Source organism: Talpa occidentalis, unplaced genomic scaffold (genome assembly GCF_014898055.3).
Source record: "Talpa occidentalis isolate TD23 unplaced genomic scaffold, MPIMG_talOcc4v2.1 talOcc4.6, whole genome shotgun sequence".
Lineage (NCBI taxonomy): Eukaryota > Metazoa > Chordata > Mammalia > Eulipotyphla > Talpidae > Talpa > Talpa occidentalis.
Genome location: NW_023604972.1, coordinates 104,879,390 through 104,900,075, shown reverse-complemented (window position 1 = coordinate 104,900,075; position 20,686 = coordinate 104,879,390). Strand labels below are relative to the sequence as shown.

Sequence of the window (20,686 nt, the reverse complement as noted above, 5' to 3'; positions counted from 1 at the left end):
CAGAGATTTGAGGGCTTTTGTTTCTTTTTGTTGTAGAATTTCTGTAGTTTCCTTTATAAAAAAAATTTCTTATTGAAGTAACGTAGTATGACAACATTGTGTAAGTTTCAGGTGTCAATCGATGTCTGTACATACTACCTTAAGTTCACCACTAAAAGTCTTATTCTATCTTTCAACATAGAAATGACCTCTTATTCCTGATTTTGGTCCATCCCATCCCTGTTCCATTTCTTTTTTTTAATCAATAAAATGATAGCTGAATAAAACAGTGGCTTTTGTGTCATAACACAGTGTTAACTTTCAAGATGTTTGTACTAATAATGAATATAAAGTAACTGTCCCTTTTAGTGTTTTTCAACAAATACTTACATTGCTCAGTTGTTTTATAATTCATTTATCTAGGTTAAGACCTCCACCAAATTTCAAGATAGTTGATTTTCCTTTCTGTAGTACAATAGTCATTCTTCTATTTTCCTAAATGCATGTTTATGTTATTAAAGTTGCCTAAAAACTAATGAAAACTCTTTTATCTTCTGTAGTATTTTTAGCAAGCTACTGAAAGGAAATAGAAATTAACCACTGAGTAATCCTGTTCTCCACCAATAATCTTTTTTCAAGCACTCTTACTTAATAGGGCACACAAAAAAAATGAAGTTCAAGGACATAGGCCTTAAATTCCCTCTGCAAAAACAGACCCTGGTATCAGTAGGTCAAAAAGGAGAGAGGATGAGCATCACATGTTGGATATGATTTGTTGCCAAATGCAGTTCACGTTAGGAGTAGGCCTTTTAATTCAGAGCCCTTAATACAATCTTAAGAAGTGCCTGATAGAATTGTAATTATTCTTTTATTTAAATAATCTCTGGTGACTGTCAGAAACAGTCCAGGTTCCACAACTCTTGACAAGTACAAAACCTGTAGCAGCTTTCACAGAATTGGCACATTGTTTGACTTGGCAAACAGGGTGTTTAAAGCTGTTTTTACAAAAAGTTTCCATTATTTTTACAAAAGCTGCTACAGAATTTAGCTTTTTTTCACATTTCAAACGTATGTGTTTGTTTATGGACAGATATAAAGCCAAAGGAAAAATAGGAAAGCATCCCAGGTTTTGAGTAAATAGGTGTGCAATAAGAAGACTTGCAACTAGGACTGTAGATAAAGCTTTCTGGTCAGACTACTAAGTAAATTCCTGATTTATCTGACTCAGTTTCTTCTCGTGTTGGTATTCTTCAGCCTGGATTCTTTTATTGTAGCGATCTGAATCTCTACTTGAAATCAAACCTGATAAAGTATTAATTTTTATTTTATAACTTCTTCCTTGAAAACCAAACCTTGTTTTTAAATAATTTTCTCTCTTAATAGGAAAACATTGTGAATCAGAGATGATAAAAAAACAATCAGGCTGATGTTCATAATCTTGAGGTGGTTAACAATTAAGATTCTGAGGAATGCTACATGGGCATATGTTTATTTATTACAGTGGGGATGTGGTCTGAGAAACATGTGGTTAGGCATTTTTGTCCTTGTGTGAAAGTCACAAAAGCTCACTACACATGCCTAGATGGTATAGCCTACTATACACATAAGGTTTTCTCCTATAGTCCTTTAGGATCACCATTGTTTATGTGACCCATCTTTGAACAAAACATCTTTCAGTGACGCATAACTGTAGACTGCTGTGAAATAAACCCACTCACTTATGGGCTCATGACATTACTTTCTAATTGCACCTACAGCTTCCTCAATTTCCATCATGGTAGGTAGATCTTTCTAGAACCTTTGGATGAAAGCAGAATTGGGTTAATTCAATGGCTTCTAGTCATTTTCCCAGAAGATGACTTAAGGGAACAGAAGGAAAGAAGTGTATGTCCTTCATACCTTCTTTTTTGTGATCTTGCTAAAAGGTGATAAGATTGTGAACTTGTAAGTCACTAGAAGCTTCTCAGGAGGTTCCATGCTGGCCAAATGCTCCCAGGAACAGGAACAGCTTAATGATCTCTGACAGGTCCCTGGAGTACTTATTCCAGGAGCATGAGGACAGGTTGAGTTACCATTTGTCCTCATGATAGAACCTGGAATCATCAATAGGAAATTGTAGACATTCATAATTTACTGATGACTACAAAATGTTTAAATTTAGCACATATTTCTAGAAGTTTGATGAATGAAAAACTGATATTTCACAAGTTCTTTAAGATGTTCATTGTGAAGTTGCCCTTAATGTATTTTTTTTTGACTTCTAAATATATACTTAAGAGGCAAAAGGACTTATTTTAGTTCATTTCCCAGGCAACTGAAATTTTAACATGACTGATCTAGAGGACTTGTGTATGAATCTTATAGTAGTTATTTTAAAGTCCTGATTTTGCAAATAGCTGTTGAACATACATCTTCGTTCCTTAGGGTAATTATACTGTTTTTCAAACAGAAGGAAGTTATAGCAACTGAATTAGTTGCCCATTTTTATTCATAAAATGATAATGAGTGAAGGTATAAAATCTGGCTTGTCAGGATTCAGGAAAGAATTTTAAGCATCTAGTAAAGTGCTAATTATCTTTTATATTTCAAGATAACATTACAGACCTTTGTTTGGATGTTCTGCAAAGACTGGTGTGTATTATGATTCTAGCTAAGAATCATCTGAAGACTGATCAATATAATATCTGTAGCTGTAAGTGATGACAGAAATGGTTTAATCATAGTTAATATTCATTCCTTGCCTGTTGTATGCCTGGCTTGGGTGGCAGTTTTTATATATGTTACATCGATCTCACCTCAGCTTCATGACATTCATTCAAGTATAGGTATTATTACCCATTAAACATATGAAGAAACTGAGGTTCAGAGAAAATAAATTTCTAGAGCATATGAATCTAGTAAAATGAAGGCCTGTGCCAAATCCTATTTTGTACAAAAGAAAGCCTAGAACTCTGAATATGAGGTGAGCAGAGAAGCATAGGGGATTGACTACTGGCTGTGGAAGAGTAAGATAACCTCAGAGAAATGGAACAGAGGGTTAAGGGGTGATATCCCTGAATATTGGCCACTATACCCTGTCACAGGCATCCACAGATGAAGCTAGGATTTAAACCAGGCAACATCTGAGTCAGATGTTGTGTTCTGATATTCCTTTGTTAATTTGTAATACCTCCACTAGGTGTCTGATACTGTGGAATGCAGAGAAGAATAAGAAGTGTCCCTGCCCTAGGAGAATCCATACTTCAAAGGGGGAGACTAACACATAAACAAATCCTGATCATTCATGGTATTAGCTCACTGTAGGTATGTATGGATTGCTAACGAGCAAGATTCTGTAGGAGGCAGGAGTGGCAATCGGTTAAGGCTTATTTGAGTATTTATCTGAACCTAATTTCAACGAACAAATAGTTTAATACACACATAAACACATGCATGTACTCCTACATATGTATACACACAGGTAGTAGACTCTTAAGTTTTGATATGCTATCTTGTCTAAGTCTGCTAATTGGAAAGAAAGATGAGAAATAGATGAAGGTTGTCAGCACTCAATATTTTGCTTGGTTTGACTTTGTAACCATGTTGACACTACATTTGATCTACTCTTGTCCTAAACAACATGCTGACTTCTTGATTAAGGGTTTCTGTTTTGTTATCAGTGCATTAGGCAATGTGCCACTCAGGTAGCAGAAATTGATTATAGTTTTCATCTTGGCTTTCTGAATTGCTGTGGGTTTTATGTGATGTAGGTGGGTTTTCTGTGATACGTGACCTTTGCAATTTTTTATTTGGAAAAGTTTGAGAATTAGCAAGATTGACTAACCTTTACCTCAGCCCCGGTTTCTGGTTTTTGTTACTCTTTCTGGTCGTGGCTCTATGTGCTGTGTTTGCAGAAAGGCAAGCCTATGATTACAGGGCTGCTTTATCTGAGAAGAGTGGATCAGAAGTGATTCCATCAGCTCTGGCCTGACTAGTCATTATCTAATGGACTCTTCAGTCTGTACAGCTCTCTCACCCTAGGGCCATAGCTAAAGAAGTTTGAACCTACTGACAAATTTTAGTTACATCCTTAAGCAAGGTCAATGTATACACAATAGATCTTTTCATTGCTGACAACCTGAAACTATAATATATTATCTCTTTAGGAAAGTTCAATTATCTCTTTTTGTATGAAGTATTTCAGTTTGAAAAACTCATGTTCAGTATGGGTGGTTTTGTATTTTTCTCAATATCTGTTTAGAGACATTATCAGTTATATTTAAGAAAATGAGACTGAACTAAATTTCTTGTACTAGGAAATAGAAGATCAGTAAATATACACATATAAAAAGTCAAAGCACATTGTAAGATAACTTTCTTAGTATTTGTTTATTCACAGAATATTTATTAGATGCCTAATAAATGACTGATATTTTTTTAAAGATTTATTTATATATACAAGAACTGGGGTACAGGCCAGAGGTGGGGGGGGTGAGAGGATTCAAAGACAGAGTGGGGAACAGAACAGGCAAACTGAAATACACTCTTGAGGGGAGCAGTGGGCAAGACAGGAGAGGTCTTTTGTGCCATGTGGGTAGCTCCCTGGCCAGCTGTGGATTCGAACTCATACTACAGAAGCTGTGGACAGCTTCACAGTGCTGTGCTTAACCCCTTGCGCCACCAGGGAGGCCCTGATTGACATTGTTTTTAATGTTTGGAATAATACTTTATTGAACAAAATAGACAATCAGCCCTGCCTTACATATATTCCTATTTTAGAATTATCTTCTCTTTGGAGAAGTCAGTAACTATTTCAACATTTAGACTGACCTATAAGTTAATGTGCAGCTTTTGATTTTATTTTTCTCGCCAATTTGACAATCCTGTATGCTTCCTCTCTATTTTTTCTTCACTTGCATTCATTCATGTAACAAATATGTACTGAAGACCCACTGTGTGTGAAACACCAACACATGAACAGGATAGATATCTGCCTTCAGGAAACCCACAGTCTAATAAGAGAAGCTGAGACTTGCATACAAATGATCACATAGAATTAATACATGATTCATTTAGTAAGGGTCATACAATATTTTTGTTTTGTTTTTAAAGATTTCTTTATTTATTTTATGCAAGAACCAGGGTACAGGCCAGATGCGCTGGAGGGTGCAATTCACCAGAGACAGAGCTGGGAACAGAACAGGCAGACTGACAAAACACACTGCTGAGGGGAGCAGCGGGCAAGGCAGGGGAGGTCTGCCGTGCCATGTGGGACCCTCGCCGGCTGACTGGGATCAAACCAGCACTGCAGAGGCTGCCGACAGCTGCACAGTGCGGTGCTCAACCGCCTGCACCACCAGGCGAGGCCCGGTCATACACTCTTTGAACACAATAAAGAGAAAAGGGAAATGGGAGAAATTGGGTTGAGCGAGGATGTTGATGAGAGAAGGTAACACTTCCAACGGATCATTTCAGGTCTGGAGCCATTATTGGCAAACAGCAAAAGGTAAAGAAAAAAAGGGCAAAATGTAGTCTAAGAAGAGCAAAAGTACACAACTTGACTGATGCATAGTAGTCCGGGAAAGTGGTGCTAAATCCAGACTGTGAGAAGAATTGAATGATGAGTTGTAAGATTGTACTTATTTGGTTGAAATGGTGGGGAGGGAGGGCACTGATGAATCTTTTGCTATAGAAATGGCACTAAGTATCTTGTATCTGAAGAGTTAAACTAATAAGTTGTCTGCAGGTCGAATGGTCTGGGCTAACACAGCCTGCTGTGACAGTGAGAAAGGAAAGGATTGTTTGGTGCCAGCTTTCTTGCACAGTTTCTTAAGGTATAATTAAGTATTATTTGGACCAATTCACAGTGGGATGACATAGGCAAAGATGTCTGTGGACTTTCTTTAGAATGCCAGCCTCTTCCTATACTTTCAGAACATAATTCTGTCAAGGTGATATCTTTATTAATGAAAATGTATCTACAACTAGATATTTGAAAACTAGAAAATCTGAGAATATGAAAGTTCAGGGAAGAGAAAAATATCAAATGGGAAAGAGTCATCAAATGATTCATTTCTCATTCATTTATCATAGATAGGAATTCAGACCAAATATATAATTTTTGTATAAATTTTATGATATATTTTTATCTGGGAAAGTAGTTTTAAATGTCAGTTTTCTGTTGTCGTCATCCACATGGATAACTATGAAACAGTAGACTGTTCAATCAATAAGCGATCACTTATTTGTAGTCAGCATGTAATTGAATAACTGGTTGGATTCCTCACTTAAAAATATATCAACACTAGATTTCATCAATAAACACTTAGAAAATTAGCAGATTATTCCTGTGGTGCCAATTTAGGCATTCAGTAATCATGTTTGTGTTTAATTGGTACTGCTCTCTTCTTAGGAATGTTTAATATATCAAAAAGATGTGTTGGGTTTGAAATTATAAGTTACACATAAGGTTATTTTTTAGTTAGAAGCAATTGTTTAAAAAATACTAATTGGCCTTCATAAGAACTCATGGCAGCTAAATAAATAATTACCGAAGAGCAAACAGATTTTAAAATTTTTTTTATCAATTGGATCCTAAGTTTTTGATTGCTACTGACATTTTGCTATTAATCTTATTTAAATAAGTTGGGTTTTGCTAAAAATAATGAAGTATTTTTATGCTTTTATTAGTGATATAACATGAGCATGAATCTTACCCAAGACATGCCTTTCATAATTATTCTTTAAGAAGCTATTTTATTCCTGTAGTAAGTTAATTATGGATCATTTAACATGAGACAGAAAACAGTCCCTACACTGGATAGCAGAGAACTTTAAATTCCATTTTAAGCATTACCATTGATTAATTGTGACAATAAATAAGTCACTTAAGCTCTACATAACCTCAATTTCTCCATCTGTTAAAAGGAAATAATGTCTGTCATAAGATATTTTCAGAACACTTTGGAATCACTGGCATAAAGATGTTCAATAAATCAAGAGTGGTATTATTATTACTCATTTAAAATGTAATAAAAGATTTTTTTAATGTAGTAACCATTCAGTTCAGATTTTAACATAGTCTCTGATTTTAGAATTCCTTCCTATTCCTGTCTTTTAGTCTTGAATGTTTGCATTATTTCCTTCAAACTTCAGTCCTCTGAAGGTAATTATTACATTCTTCTGCTTTGTTGAGAATCATTTCATTTTATGGCTTCCCTTAGCTTCTATTTTAAGTGCTTGCTTCTTGATTGTACACGCCTCTCCACCTCCAGAATTTTTACACCTTGTATTTCCTTTTTACTTTGTATTTTTTATATTTTCATTTGAAATATTCTATATGGCTTTCTTCTCCTTTATAGATAATTGTATGTCTTAAAATTGACTTTCTACACTTTTGAAAATTAAAGCCAAAGTTAGTTGTCCACCCATGGTCATTTTTACAAACATTTCTTCAATAAAGAGGCAGGTTAAGCAGCCAGTTAAAAAGCAACTTGGTTTTGAGGATGAAACTGACAAAACAAAAACTAAGGGTTGAAATTACTTGGGCAAGTCAAACAGTTAACTGTGAATATCAGTATTTCATGTAAAGAAGATTAGCTATACAAGATTTCCTTTTTCTGCTAAAATTGATTTACGTTGATACTCATTTATTAAATTCACATGTATTCATGGCTCTGTCTCTAAGTCCTTTTATTCTGTTCCATTCATCAGTTTGTCTGTTTTTTGTGCCAATTCAATGTAACTTTTACTATTATAACTATATTGTATATCTTAATATCTGGCAGGGCAAGTCCTTCTTTTTTAAGGTATATTTTGCTATTTGTGGTTATATGCCTCCATATAAATGTTAAAGTAGTTTGAATCCCTAAAAAAGAAATCTACTGAAATTTTAATTGGGAGAACGGATATTAGATTAAGTTGTATCTGATGCTATCTTAGTACTGCCTAATGTAGTGAAGAAAGAAGTTCAATAAGATGATATTTAAAGACCTTCCATTAAAAAAAAACCAGATTATAAAGTAAACAAAAGACAGTTCCTTCATTCCTTCAATGGAATACATTTGAGAATATCTTGCACCAGAATAAATAAGAATATTTTATTATGAAGAAATTAATCATTCTCAGAGGCTTGCTGAGGTGACAGACAAAAAAGAAAGCCAGGACAGTTGGCATCGCTGGAGAAGACTTTCTGCTATATACTTGATTATACTAGATTTGACAGGTAGGGAGACCATGAAACCAGATATGAAATCTACAGTTCTGAAGAAAACTGCGAAGACCATAAGTAGGCATCTACACAGCAGCTACTGACACTCAGTTTGCAAAGAGGAATTTTGACACTTTAAGCCAGTGGTTATCAATAAGTGATAATTTTGCTCCTTCCATATCACACTAGGGACTTTGTCAATGTTTGGAGATATTTTTGGTTGTCACAGCTAGGGGTTGCTATTGTCATGCTGTAGACTAAGGGCAGGAATACTGCTAACTATCCTATAATGCATAGGGCTGCCCCCACAACAAAAAATTATCCAACCCAAAATATCAATAGTGTCAAGGTTGAGAAATCCTGCAGTAGAAGTGACTTTCAACCTTGGCTGTGCCTTAGAATCACCTAGAAAACTTGAAAACTACCAATGCCTAGGCCTCCCTACCTGTAGAATCTGACAACATGAATCCAAATTAGGACCTTGGGCTTCAGTTGTTGTAAAAGCTTCCTCCGGATTCTAATGTGCAGCCAAAGTTGTGGACCACTGCTCTGGGGTCATATTAAGGAGAGAAACAAGCAGATTTAAGGAATTTGTTTTCGTTCACGTGGCACAAAATGAAAGAAAATACTTTTATATAGTGTGTGTGTGTGTTTTTGAAATTCAGAATTTAGGAAAATTCTATGTATTTGAGATAACAAATTTTTCTCTGCCTTCACAGAAAAGACCCCATATTGTGCTAAAACTGCCATCTTGCAAATAAATCCCATAGATGCATATTTTTAGTCTATTTACAAATAACTAAAGCAAATACAGTATTTTTTTCATTTATGATTTTATCTCTATGTTTAGATATTTAGAAGTATAGTGTGAGCACAGACTGGATTGTCAATACTTTTGTTAAATTAGCCAGCTATTCAGTATGATTTGGACAATAATTTCTTGCTCAAAACACTGATGCAGTTTGGTTTCTCATGTCCTAGAGTTATGTTATTGATTTTGAAATTGACTTCCTTTTCCAAACTCCAAATCTATGGAGCAGCTGGTGGTGGTTAGTGACCGTCTGCACCAGCAGTCTCATCTTTTTAGCATTGAAAATTAATTTTTCTCATCTTGGCACATAAAGAACTCAAGTGTGCCCCTTACCTCATTACCTGAAATGTTACAGTGGCACCAGTAGTGGGGGTGTTAATGGAGCAGCTAGTTGGGCATCAGAAGTAGCAGCCCTGATGTTACACATGAAGAGATTATAGCAGAATATCCACACCCTTTAATGTGGAATCAAGAGCCTTATATTAACGTGGATTCCACATTTCTAATAATAATGAACATAACATCCAACATTCTGATTGGGTTTTCTTTCCTTCTAAAATAGCACATCTCTATATGCATAAGATGGAGTGTTATGCCAGATACTCATGGAATATGAGTGTTGAATTGCTTCATCTAAAAAATTTGGAAATGAGCTTTCAGGTTTTAGCAATGATGGATTTATGTGTAGTAAGAGGTACAAGAAAAGGTTTCAGTTTTACCATATATAGAAACTATTTCTGGTATAGCAGAGAGAGTTCTGGACTCGGAATGGAGAAACCTGGGGTTGATTCTGGATTGACCAGGCACTTTGTTTTATTGTTCTTTATTTTATGATTACTAGATATTAGTCATCCTTTTTCTAGAATCCAGTAGAAAAATGCCCCCAACTGGTCTTCCAAACTCTAGTTTCATTCTTCCTATATTCATCTTGCACTCTGATGCTTTATGAACCCTCTTAAATAAAAAACTAATCCTGTCACTCCCCAGACCACTAAATATGATTGTGCTGACTAAGCTCTGATATAGATATTGTTTGATGTATTCTGTCCCCTAGTCGTCTTCATGTCCTTTATGCCTAAAAATATTTCCCCATTTTTTTTCCTCCTCCAAGGGAAAGGAGTGGCTAATCTTCCTTATATTTTAAGATGCCTCTCAGTATCACCTTATCTGCTAAGCCAACTGGCTTCCCTCCACTCAGGCTTCCCTCCACTCCCATTATAACTCACATTGTCTGACAGTTACCTGTTTAGGGGGCTAGCCCTCCTATAAAAATAATGATGTGCTCATGAGGACAGATACCTGATCCAAATTATCTTCCTTTGGAAACTATCATGATGCCTGCCAAAAAATAAACATTCAGTAGGTAACAGCATGAAAAAGAAGGAGGGGAGGAAAAGTAAGAGAAGAGAAATAATAGAGATAAATAGAATAGAACAGAAAAAGTGGGAGGGCAGAAGGAGGAGGAATGATTGATTATGTAGTTGATCTATGGTGATTTCTAGCTCTAACTCATTTAAAATGTTTATAACTCTTTCCCATAACAATATTGCACGCAAATCTTTCTCTTTCCATGCTGTTTCAGATGTTATGCCACTCTTATACCATCATTTGGGTTCGAATGAATTGCTGGTCAAACAATGGGCCTTATGTAAAAGGAATCAAGACCTAGAATTAGACTTCAAACCTCTCTAAATTTTGCTTTTTCTCATTAAACTTTGCTGATCTTATATTGAGATTGTTGTTGTTCTATTAGTCTCTTCCTGTCTTCTAAGCAGTTTACTTAGATATTATACCATAAAATGCATAAACAGTATTTATTTAAAAATGTATGAATATCTGGCAAATTTAGTAAATTTTTCTTAAGTATTTCATTTTATGACCACTTACTGCTTGCATTGTAGGTGCTTTAGTAAAAACTGCCTTTTAGTGCCTTATATTTATGTAAAATTCTGACAGGGCAGAATTTTATATTTTATTTTGATTAAAAGAAAATAATGACATTGAAGCAACTAAGTCATATATGACTAGTTTCTATTTTAGAGAAAACAAAGGATCAGAGAAAGGTAAATTTGTGATTTATGTAGTGACTTCCTAATCAGAGGCCCCAAAATATGGGGAAAAAAATAGAAAGTTGATGAAATTATCTGAATAATTTTAGAAAAATGGAATTGTCATTTGTGCATATCTGACTTTCAGTAGCTTAAAAGGTATATTTTAACTTCATTTACTATCAAAAGGCTGACTGAAGAAGTGGTGATAAAGATAGAAACTATTTCTACCAATGACAGGCCATCATAAATATGTTATCTAATTCCTGATCTTCAGTTCTATTGTTACAGAGCAGAAGGAGGGTACACTGGGACCTCCAAACCTGCCTACTCTAAATGGGTTCTGCCATCTGCTGCATAAAGACAAACTTACTTCAGTGCATAAGACTTCAATAGAAATGGTTTAATACATTTAATGTGTGATAATTATTGTGCAATAGGAAAAGAGAAAGAGAAAGAATATAGTGTCCCAATCAAGAACCCAGTATAGGGGCCTCACTGGTGATGCAAGGGATTAAGCACAGCACTATGAAGCAATCTGCAGCCTCTGTAGCACGAGTTCAATCCCTGGCTGGCCAGGCAGCAACCCATATGGTGCAGCAGACCTTTCCTGTCTCGCCCACTGCTCCTTTCATCAGTGTACTTGGGTCAATCTGCCTGTTCTGTTCCCCACTCTCTCTCTGGTGAATCTGTTCACCTACCACACCTCTGGCCTGTACCCCAGCTTTTGTATGCATAAATAAATAAATCTTTAAAAAAAATAAAAAGAACCCAGTATAACCCATCCCCTCACGGGCAAATGCTCACCCAAACAGGGTTGGCCCAAAGCAGGGCAGTTGAGGCCCAAAATCTTGGCACAAGGCTACGGTCCCTTCTTGTGAGGACCCTAGGCAGGGGGCCCACACAAGTCTGGAAGGAAAAGAGCAAAATCAAAATCAAGATGAAGCTGTCATTGTCCGCATCCCTATGGGTCCCTCACCCAACTCTGTTTCAGGTGTCTCCTTCCATGTTCCCCAAGTCCCTGGTATAAGTCCAAGTTCAAGAAGCAAGCATGGCTTCTTCACAAGTCTCTCTGCCCCATGTTCCTTCTCCAGCCTCCCTCCTCCATCTCGCTCTGCTGCTTCTGCTGCTTTTTCTCGTGTTTTTTCCAGTCTTTTCTACAGTAACTTCCCCTCCCTGCTCAGCTCCACCCTTCCTAAGGGTGGGGCAGGGAATTTACACCATTACACTATAAGAAACATAGGGCTCTAAACTTAGAGCCCCTCATTTCAAGAAAAACCTTAGCCAATTAAGTTAATGTCAACACCTTTGTAAAAAATCCTTGATAGAAGCACACAATTTCATAGTTAGATTGTGTCTATTTCAGCGCCTTGAAAAATGTAATATTTAGTAGTCTAGGCAGATGTGTCTAAATTCCAGTTTTTCATACCAAATTTTATGTGTAGAATGCTTATAACTCAATGCAACCCAAATTGTTACAACAAGAAATACTTTAAAGTCCTTATTACCATTATACATTAAGACTGAGAGGCAATTAAGCTTGTTAACTCAAAGTTATTTTTTTTTACAGTTTAATTCTTCACTTTTACATACTTGGATTATTAAAACATTCTGATGCCTTGTCTTTCTGGCAGGAGCAAAACTCACCTTAACCCTGATTAAATTAGTGGTACATTATTGATTCTTGTTTCAAATTCATTAATATGCTAGGAACTACCTGTCAATTCAATGTCTCACTACATAGGATCATGAAATAGTTTAAAGCTGTTACATCCTGTACATTTTTATTAGATACAATTTCATTGCCACATCTTCATATGCTGATTTTAAAATCTGACATTGTAGCATAGGAGAAATAGAAAATTTTTCTTGAGGAAGCTGCCAGAATCAAATTTCCTAATTTTGACATCTGTAAATTTTTAATAAGTAATATAATAAAGGTTAGTTCTACCTTCAGCTTTGTTAGACAAACTTGATCATTCCTAAAATATTCTACTATTTTGAGTAACAAAAAATAAAAGGGTTAAAATTTTAGGAAGGCACATTTTAAAAATAGAAGAATAAAGAAAAATTTATGAGAAATCAACAGGTAAATCTGAGAGAAATATAAAGTATGACAAAATACAGACTTTTCCCCTCCCCCCAAAATTTATATAAAATGAAGAAAACTTTTCAGATTATTAGTTTATAAAGGACTCCTCACCCTTTAATGTTGAAATGTTTTCAATGAGAATGCTAGACTGTGCACTCTAGCCTCCTCTTTTCTCTTAAATTGAAATCCTTCTATTTTTGTTTATGTGTTTTTGTATCGTTCCAGTGAATAACTTATATGTAAGTTGCCTGAGAATTTTTGTTTTGTGAATTAGTTGTTAAAGGTAAAATGTTTTAATTTTTTTAAAAAGGACAACAAAATATTTCAACAAATTTAAAATAAACTAGAGAATTTCAAACCAACCTATAAAAATCCTATTTGGCCCATGGTTAGTAAAACCATCATAATAGCATTTTAAGCCAACAAGTCAACATTTGTGATATTCTGAATTTTGGAGTCAGCAGGCAGTCTCATTCATTTTGAACCCCCGGCATCATGGAGGTAAAGAACGTCTTGCTTTCAATTGTCATTTTCTTTCTTCACTGAGGAAAAACTGCAACTTTCTTTGTGTTCAGCACCTTACTTATCTCAGGGCTTGCCTCCTTTCCCTAAGTTTCCCAGTTTTTTTTTTTTTTTTTTTTTTGGTCTTCCTTGTTGAGTGCTTTATATAGATAGTATGGCTGATCCTCTACAGGGTCCCTCTGGGTTTCATTGTCCCAAACATCACAATGAAGGTCAAAAAAAATAATAATGCTGCCTTGATGTTGGGGACCCACTTGGGTTTTGAACAACTTGAGAGGTACTTAGGTACTAGGGTGAACAAAAAGAAGCAATTGTAACTAAAGTTACTAAAAGCAACTAAAATACAGGGGGGAAACTTAAGGAAGGTAAGAGTTCTTTTATCAAGGCTTGCTTGTACAGAATCCTCTAGGCCTCAACTTCTCATCTTGGTGATAATGTTTCTTTATGCCCTGCTTTCAGGAAGAAAAAAAGAGGTCAGAGTGCCTATCTTGCACCTGCTATTTTTTCAAGTGTCTTTAGCTCAAAATAATCCTTATACCAAAGTAGTATATTTTGCCACCTTTCACCCTCCACTCCCTATTCCACAGGGCACTTGGAGAGATCTGATCATGTATTCCCTTGTCATAGCCCTCAGAAACTCTCCATTGCCTATGGGATCAAATCCTGAATTCTTCGCTGTGCTTGCAGTATCAGCCATTCTGCCCCTAGATACCTTTCTTTCTTCATCTTCTAGTTTACCTTCCCTGCAGACTTTGAACTCTTTTCCCAAGCTAGAAAAAAAGCTACTTTTCCTGTCCTTTCTTTTCTCTCTGTTTCCTGTCCCGCCAAGACACCCTGCTATTTATTCAGATCCCAGCCATCCTGCAGGGCCATTTTGAGGAAATAAGCACCCAATCCCAGACTTTCAGTGTTCCTCCAGGTCTTTCCTAATGATTTGGGCATTTTTCTTTGATTAAAATACATTGCATTTTATTGTGATTATTTTTTACTTGTTCCTCTCCTTTTTCCAGAAAAGGAACTGTGTCTTATTCATTACTGTTTATCAGGTCTTGCATGGTATCTGGAACATAATGGTAAACAAATTTATTTTAATAAGATTTATCTATGTCTTATCTAGCAATAATGATCACCTTGACATTTTCTAAAGACACTACACGCACATTCCCTAAGACCAGTCATTGTCAAACTGAGAACAGTCTCACTAGTAAATAGTATCTGGGTTTTTTTTTTCAACCCCCTAATCTGATACTATAAGTGACAGAACAAAAATATAATGTAAGCTTGTCAAATGCCACACACTTTCTGCTACACCTCTGGCTTCCTGTCTTGCATAGCCAATGTATTCTTTTCCATATTCTAATCAGAAAGATCACCTCTATTCCACCAATTCCCTTTACTCTGGAAAGAAGTCTGCATTAATTAGAAAAAAGAAAGAAAGAAAACCAACTGGGGCAGTTGGGTGGTTCACTAGGTAAATATTAAAGAAAACAGCTATAAAGCCAAGCAACTTTAAAACAATAAATAACACAAGACAGGATATTGAGCAATATTTGCCATGCCCATAACCACTCACATTCTTAGTCTAATTTTCTTTCCTAGTTTATGCTCTTTCATTAGACTGAGTTAGACTTCTATACATTACTCCACACTTAATAAAGATATTTCATTTTTCCTGGTGTGCTTCCAGAGACCCACCATGCAGTGAAGGTTTTATAGTCCTGTGCGGTGCAGCAGATGTCATTCCATTTGCCTAAGTCCTGCTGACATTTGGAGATGTGGATTAATTGAGCTACAGAATGAAATTTAATTAAAATTAAATACAGACTTGGCCATTGTATCTGTTCATTTCCTGCACTCTAGTGTGTATATTTGCAGGCAGCACCATAGTTAATTTGTTTAATCAGGATGCTCTGTGGGGGAAGCTGCACTTTGTTTTATGCTGAAAGACTGAAGGTGTGGTGGATGCCAGGTTGAATTTCATTACATACAATACGAGCTGTGTAAATGATGCTACTGATGAGCCTCGGAGGGCTACCTGAGGGAGCAAGGTGGCTCCATTTGAACCTGTAGAGAAACAACTTGTCACAGACAAGGTTTAGTGATGTCTTTTATATTGACATTGTATGATCACAGGAATCTCATCTATTACCCATTTACATGTTGCCATAGTTTTTATTCATTTAGGCACACAGTCATCCATTTAACCAAGATTTTTTTTTTTTTTTGGTTATCAACTAGGTGCTAGGCCTTGAGTTTAAGGTAAGCACTATTGTTAATAGTTTCCTATTTTCTGCCAATAACTACCACCAAGGAAGTTTACAACTTCCAGAATACAGGTTTTTTCAGAATAAGTTTGTAGTCAATATTAGAAGCTCATCTCCAAAGTAAGGAGAAACTACATCTTTAGGAGATGATGTTTTGGGGCAAGTAAGTAGATCCCATCCTTCATTGAGATCCATTTAAAAAGACAACTGTCTTGTGGGAAGCTTTCCTGATTCCCACAGTGTGAAATGAACTCTATTCTAACCTCCTTCCAAAGTACAGAATTCTTTTTGTTTTATCTATACATCTTCCTATACCCCTTTCTAGGTTATAAATTTTGTCAATCTTTTTTCATCATAAAAAGTGCACATTCTGTGCATTTCCAGAACATGCTCAAAAATAATTTCTTGACTGTATTGTCAAGCATGTATATTTCTGGGTAGTGGAGTGTTGCAGTTTCAGCAATCTAGCATTAAATCTTCCCTTTTAGGGCTACAATGTCCTACCTCTGTGATTGATTCAGAGATGAGCATATGATCCATACCAGCCCAGTCAGGGTAACTAAAAATACATTCTCAATCTCTGACTTCTTTTGTTTGTAAAAGAATACAACCCATGAAGGGGGTAGGGAAGTTGTCTGAAAATGAAACCAAGCCAAAGGAATCTAAACTGAAATTTTAAAAAGTGGGTCCCTGTTATTCTTCAAGGTTCAACTGCTGCTCTGCTATCTTAGCCAATAAAATTTTACCTCAGTTAGTTTGAGTTGGGTTTTCTGTCTTTAGTGTACAACTTTGTTATAACTCACATAATGCTGGAGTCACTTGCATGATACTCCCTATTCTATAAACTTCTTTAAAGAGGGGGACTTTGCCTCTTCATCTAGTGATGTATTAACTAGTCCACTCCCTGGAACAAATGTGCACTCAATAATTTGTTGAAATGAAATAATAATTATAAATTCAGGTGATCATGTGACAATGCCAATAAATAATCACTTGGCATTATAGTACTGATTGAATTGGCATTTAGCTCACAAATCGTGTCAAGTTCTTTTCACTGTCATTCATATGATTGGGAAGGTCCTACAAGTCGTCCAGCACTTTCTAGGGGTGAGCGATATAGTTCAACCATATAATTTTGATAATCAGCCTCATATTTAAAAACCCTGAAAAGGAAACTGCACAACCCCATTCTGATATATATACTAATGTTAACTACTCTACCATGGTGAAATTGTTCTTTATATTATCTGTATGGCATATGAAGATTGTGAGGCCTTGTAAACTCAGTTGAGTTATATTGCTTCTAGTTATGGGTTCAAATTGACTCAACATAAGGGCACATGATTTTTTTTCCTGGCACATCTTTCTATTCTATACCAAGTACACCTATTTTATATGGGCAACAGCCTATGGATTCTTGAGGTTATGGCTAAGTAAGCCTAACTTTTTCTCCTTCCATATATGCTTTATGAATTTAATCCTGCTTTTTTCCTAAATCTCCTTATATTCCATAAGCATAGTGATATTAATGATAAAGATGACAACTTAAATAATAATTGACATCTGGGAAGCATGTTTTCCTTCCTAATTATTACACCAATCTCCATAGCAACAATAGAAGATACATATTTTTACCCCCATTTTCAACATAAGATGAGAAGACAGATTTAAACTCCAACTTTAAGAAATTTGCTTAGCTATAGGACTTGTAAAATAATGTGATTGTGATTAACATTTAATTATTTAATTTATAGGCTACTATTCAGAATTTTCCTAAATTAATATATTTTAATAGTAACAAATGTCTCTTCATGCTCATGTACACACATATATATGGTAATAGCTAATACTTTTAAGTTCTTTCTATGCACAGTTAATAAAACTTATATGTGCATTAACTCATTTAATATTTGCAACAAATTTATGAGACTGGTACTATTATTACTTACATTTTACAGATGCAGAAACAAAGGTAGAGAGATAAAGTAACTTATCTAAAGTTCCATGGTTATTAAATAATAAAATGAGGATTTGAACCCAAATTCAAAGCACACTATCCATATTGGAAAATATTTAATAAGACAAATTATCAGCATCTTACATTTCCTTTTTATGTCTTCCTCAAACTTCAGTCAACAAATATTTTTAGTGCATTTACTCTGTCCTTGGCACTGCACTATATTTTGTAAAGATTATAACAAACAAGGTAGAAAAGGACTTTTCCATGTGGATTATGATCAAGTCTACCTGTTAGTCCTCTAGAATTATAAAAATACAAATATTTCCTTGAAATAAGCAACAGCTTATTTCTTAGATCTGGTAAGGTTATTAATTGTAATATAGTTTTCCATCTTATTCCTAAGTCAGGGTTGATTTTTTAATTGCATTGATCCAATTAAAGACAGAGTAAATCATGTTAGAGAAAGGAGTGTCAATTTTCTTGCTTTTTCCTTATTTGTTAATCACTGCTGGACAGTATCCCATTCATCCTTGGAATTATGGCAAAGGAAGCCTAATGTTTTCTCCTTTCATATACCTTTTGTGAATTTGATCCTGCTTCTCCCCTAATTATGTGAGAATTTTCCTAATTCTCATTATATATCATACTTATGATAAGGAGGTAGCCAAAAAAAAAAAAAAAGCACAATTTTATTATGTTTTTCCTTAGCTTCTCAGTAGCTCTAATTTGGGAGTCTCAAGAGAAGTATTCATGTCTACTTCACGTTAAGATAACAAACATCATCTAGCATATTGTCTTGCATGTGATAGGGGTTTGATAAATTTGTGTCAGATGAGCTAATAGATGAGTAAGGATATAATAGCAGAGTTTTGACAGTTCTGCAATATTTTTGAAGTCATTTTGCTAATTTTATCTATCACTTATTCAAATATAAATGAAATGAAATATTTAAGATTTATTGAGCACCTTGTATGTAAGTGGCACTCTGCATGGACTTGGGATGAATGAGTGGTCTTCAATATCTTCATAGTAGAGACGGAAGGCATCAAGATTGTACAAATAAATTTAGATGCCAGGTGGAAAACATTTTATGCCACATGAGGCATAAATAAAGTGCGAAGATAACTCTCAGGGAGGAAAGGATGCTTACTGAGAAATTAGGTGCCATTTATTCATCAGAGTGCTTCATTTTTGTGATTGGGCTCCTGATATCTATCTGTGTAGGTGTAGATGAATAGACAGAACATGACCAAGAATCTTTCTCTCAGAATATATTATAAAGATTCTCCTCTATGTGGTGCTACAGCTGCTGTTTGCCTCTTAGTCTCATTTGGCCTGCTCCCTGTGCTCAAAAAGAGCCACCCTGTTTCTATTTGTGGCATAGCAGACCACTTTGTTGGCTGCTGTGGGTTCTCAGCAGTCAACAACTTTGCTACATGTTTTTGACATTGTAATTCAGTGCTCCTTTGAAGTGTCACTACTGTTCCCTCCCCCTTTAGGTTGCCCCACTTTACTTCACCATGCAGCAGCTGCTGGAGTACTCATCTGCCTTCAGTTCCCCATACCCATTTCACCCAGAGGAGCTGTGTTGTGACAGCACAGCTTCAATGCTAGTAGACTGGCAACTTTCCAGTATTGTGTAGTTGATGATCCAACCGCCCAGGAAACATACTTGCAGTAGTATTCACAATTCACACTTTCTAAAGCAATTTAAGGGAAGCCCAAAAGTTGTTCTTAAAAATCTTGCCTGATATTTGAACCAGTGCAAAGTGAGGAGGCATTTACGCCATGAGTCCTCTTTTGTTTGGAATTTTAAAAGAATAACTAATCCTGCTTCCACTTAATTCCGAGCTTCAGTTGACTTTTCTCCAGTGGAACACTGCATTAATTTCTGAACCTGAGTAGGGCTGAATTCTTATTCACTACTCAGTGTGGTGAGAGATGTGGTTATAGCCAGGCATTTGAGGCAATCCACAAAAGTGAACTCTCATCACATAAATAGGCTTTGTGATCAAAACCTTCTGTGCTAGATCTCCAGACATTTATTGAGCATCTACTGCAATAATTGTCAAAATTTTGGTTTTAGGACCCTGTTATATACTTTTAAAATTATTGAACTTTTGTTTACATACATTATTTCTCTCCATAGTTACCATATTAGAGATTAAAAATGAGAAATTTTAAGTGTTAGTTCACTTGAAAAATAACAATGTACCACTTACATGTTCACATAAATGACTTATTTTATGAAAATAACTGTATTTTAAAAAATAGTAATGAGTTGCATTGTTTTACACCTTTGCACATTTCTTTCATGTCTAGCTTAATATGGCTGGGTTTTCATCTGCTTTTGAACTAAATCTGTTTTGATATGTTGCATTGATTGAAGTGTATGTATTAGATACGTAGGAATATTTATATTACCACTTGAATGATTAAGGATATGCTTTTTAATACTCCATCAAACTCAAGTGGTGTCTTTTTAAAGGCTAGTCGCAACGTGGAAACTGAAATCATATTTTGCACTTCACATGCATCTCTTACCATATAATATTTAGAAACTTCATGTATTGTTCATTTGGAAAATATTGGCCCACTGAGATATACAGATCTTCAAATATTGATACATTTCATGATATAATATAAAAAATTATAACTGTTAATGTCATCCGAAAAGTCTTTAATATTAGGATGCAGTCAAGTACATGGTGACAGATACAAGTTTTCCAAAATTCTAATTTTGCTTTAATGCTTGAGTTTTATCATTGGCAACAAGTAATATCAATTGCTTTCCTTGAAACAACTGTCTCACTTTGTTCATT

At 35.4% G+C, this 20,686-nt stretch overlaps 1 protein-coding gene across 10 annotated transcripts in view; it reads left to right on the top strand.

The window, feature by feature from the left end:
• Positions 1-20,686, top strand: part of KIAA0825 (KIAA0825 ortholog) — a 388,655-nt gene that overhangs the window by 274,682 nt on the left and 93,287 nt on the right. The window contains exon 22 of one of the 10 annotated variants that reach the window (XM_054688520.1): positions 3,158-3,180. The exons of the other annotated variants lie outside the window; for them this stretch is intronic. The gene's annotated coding sequence lies outside the window, so the exon portion shown is untranslated. Of the gene's footprint in view, positions 1-3,157; positions 3,181-20,686 lie in introns of those variants that run through there. 10 annotated transcript variants of the gene reach the window in all.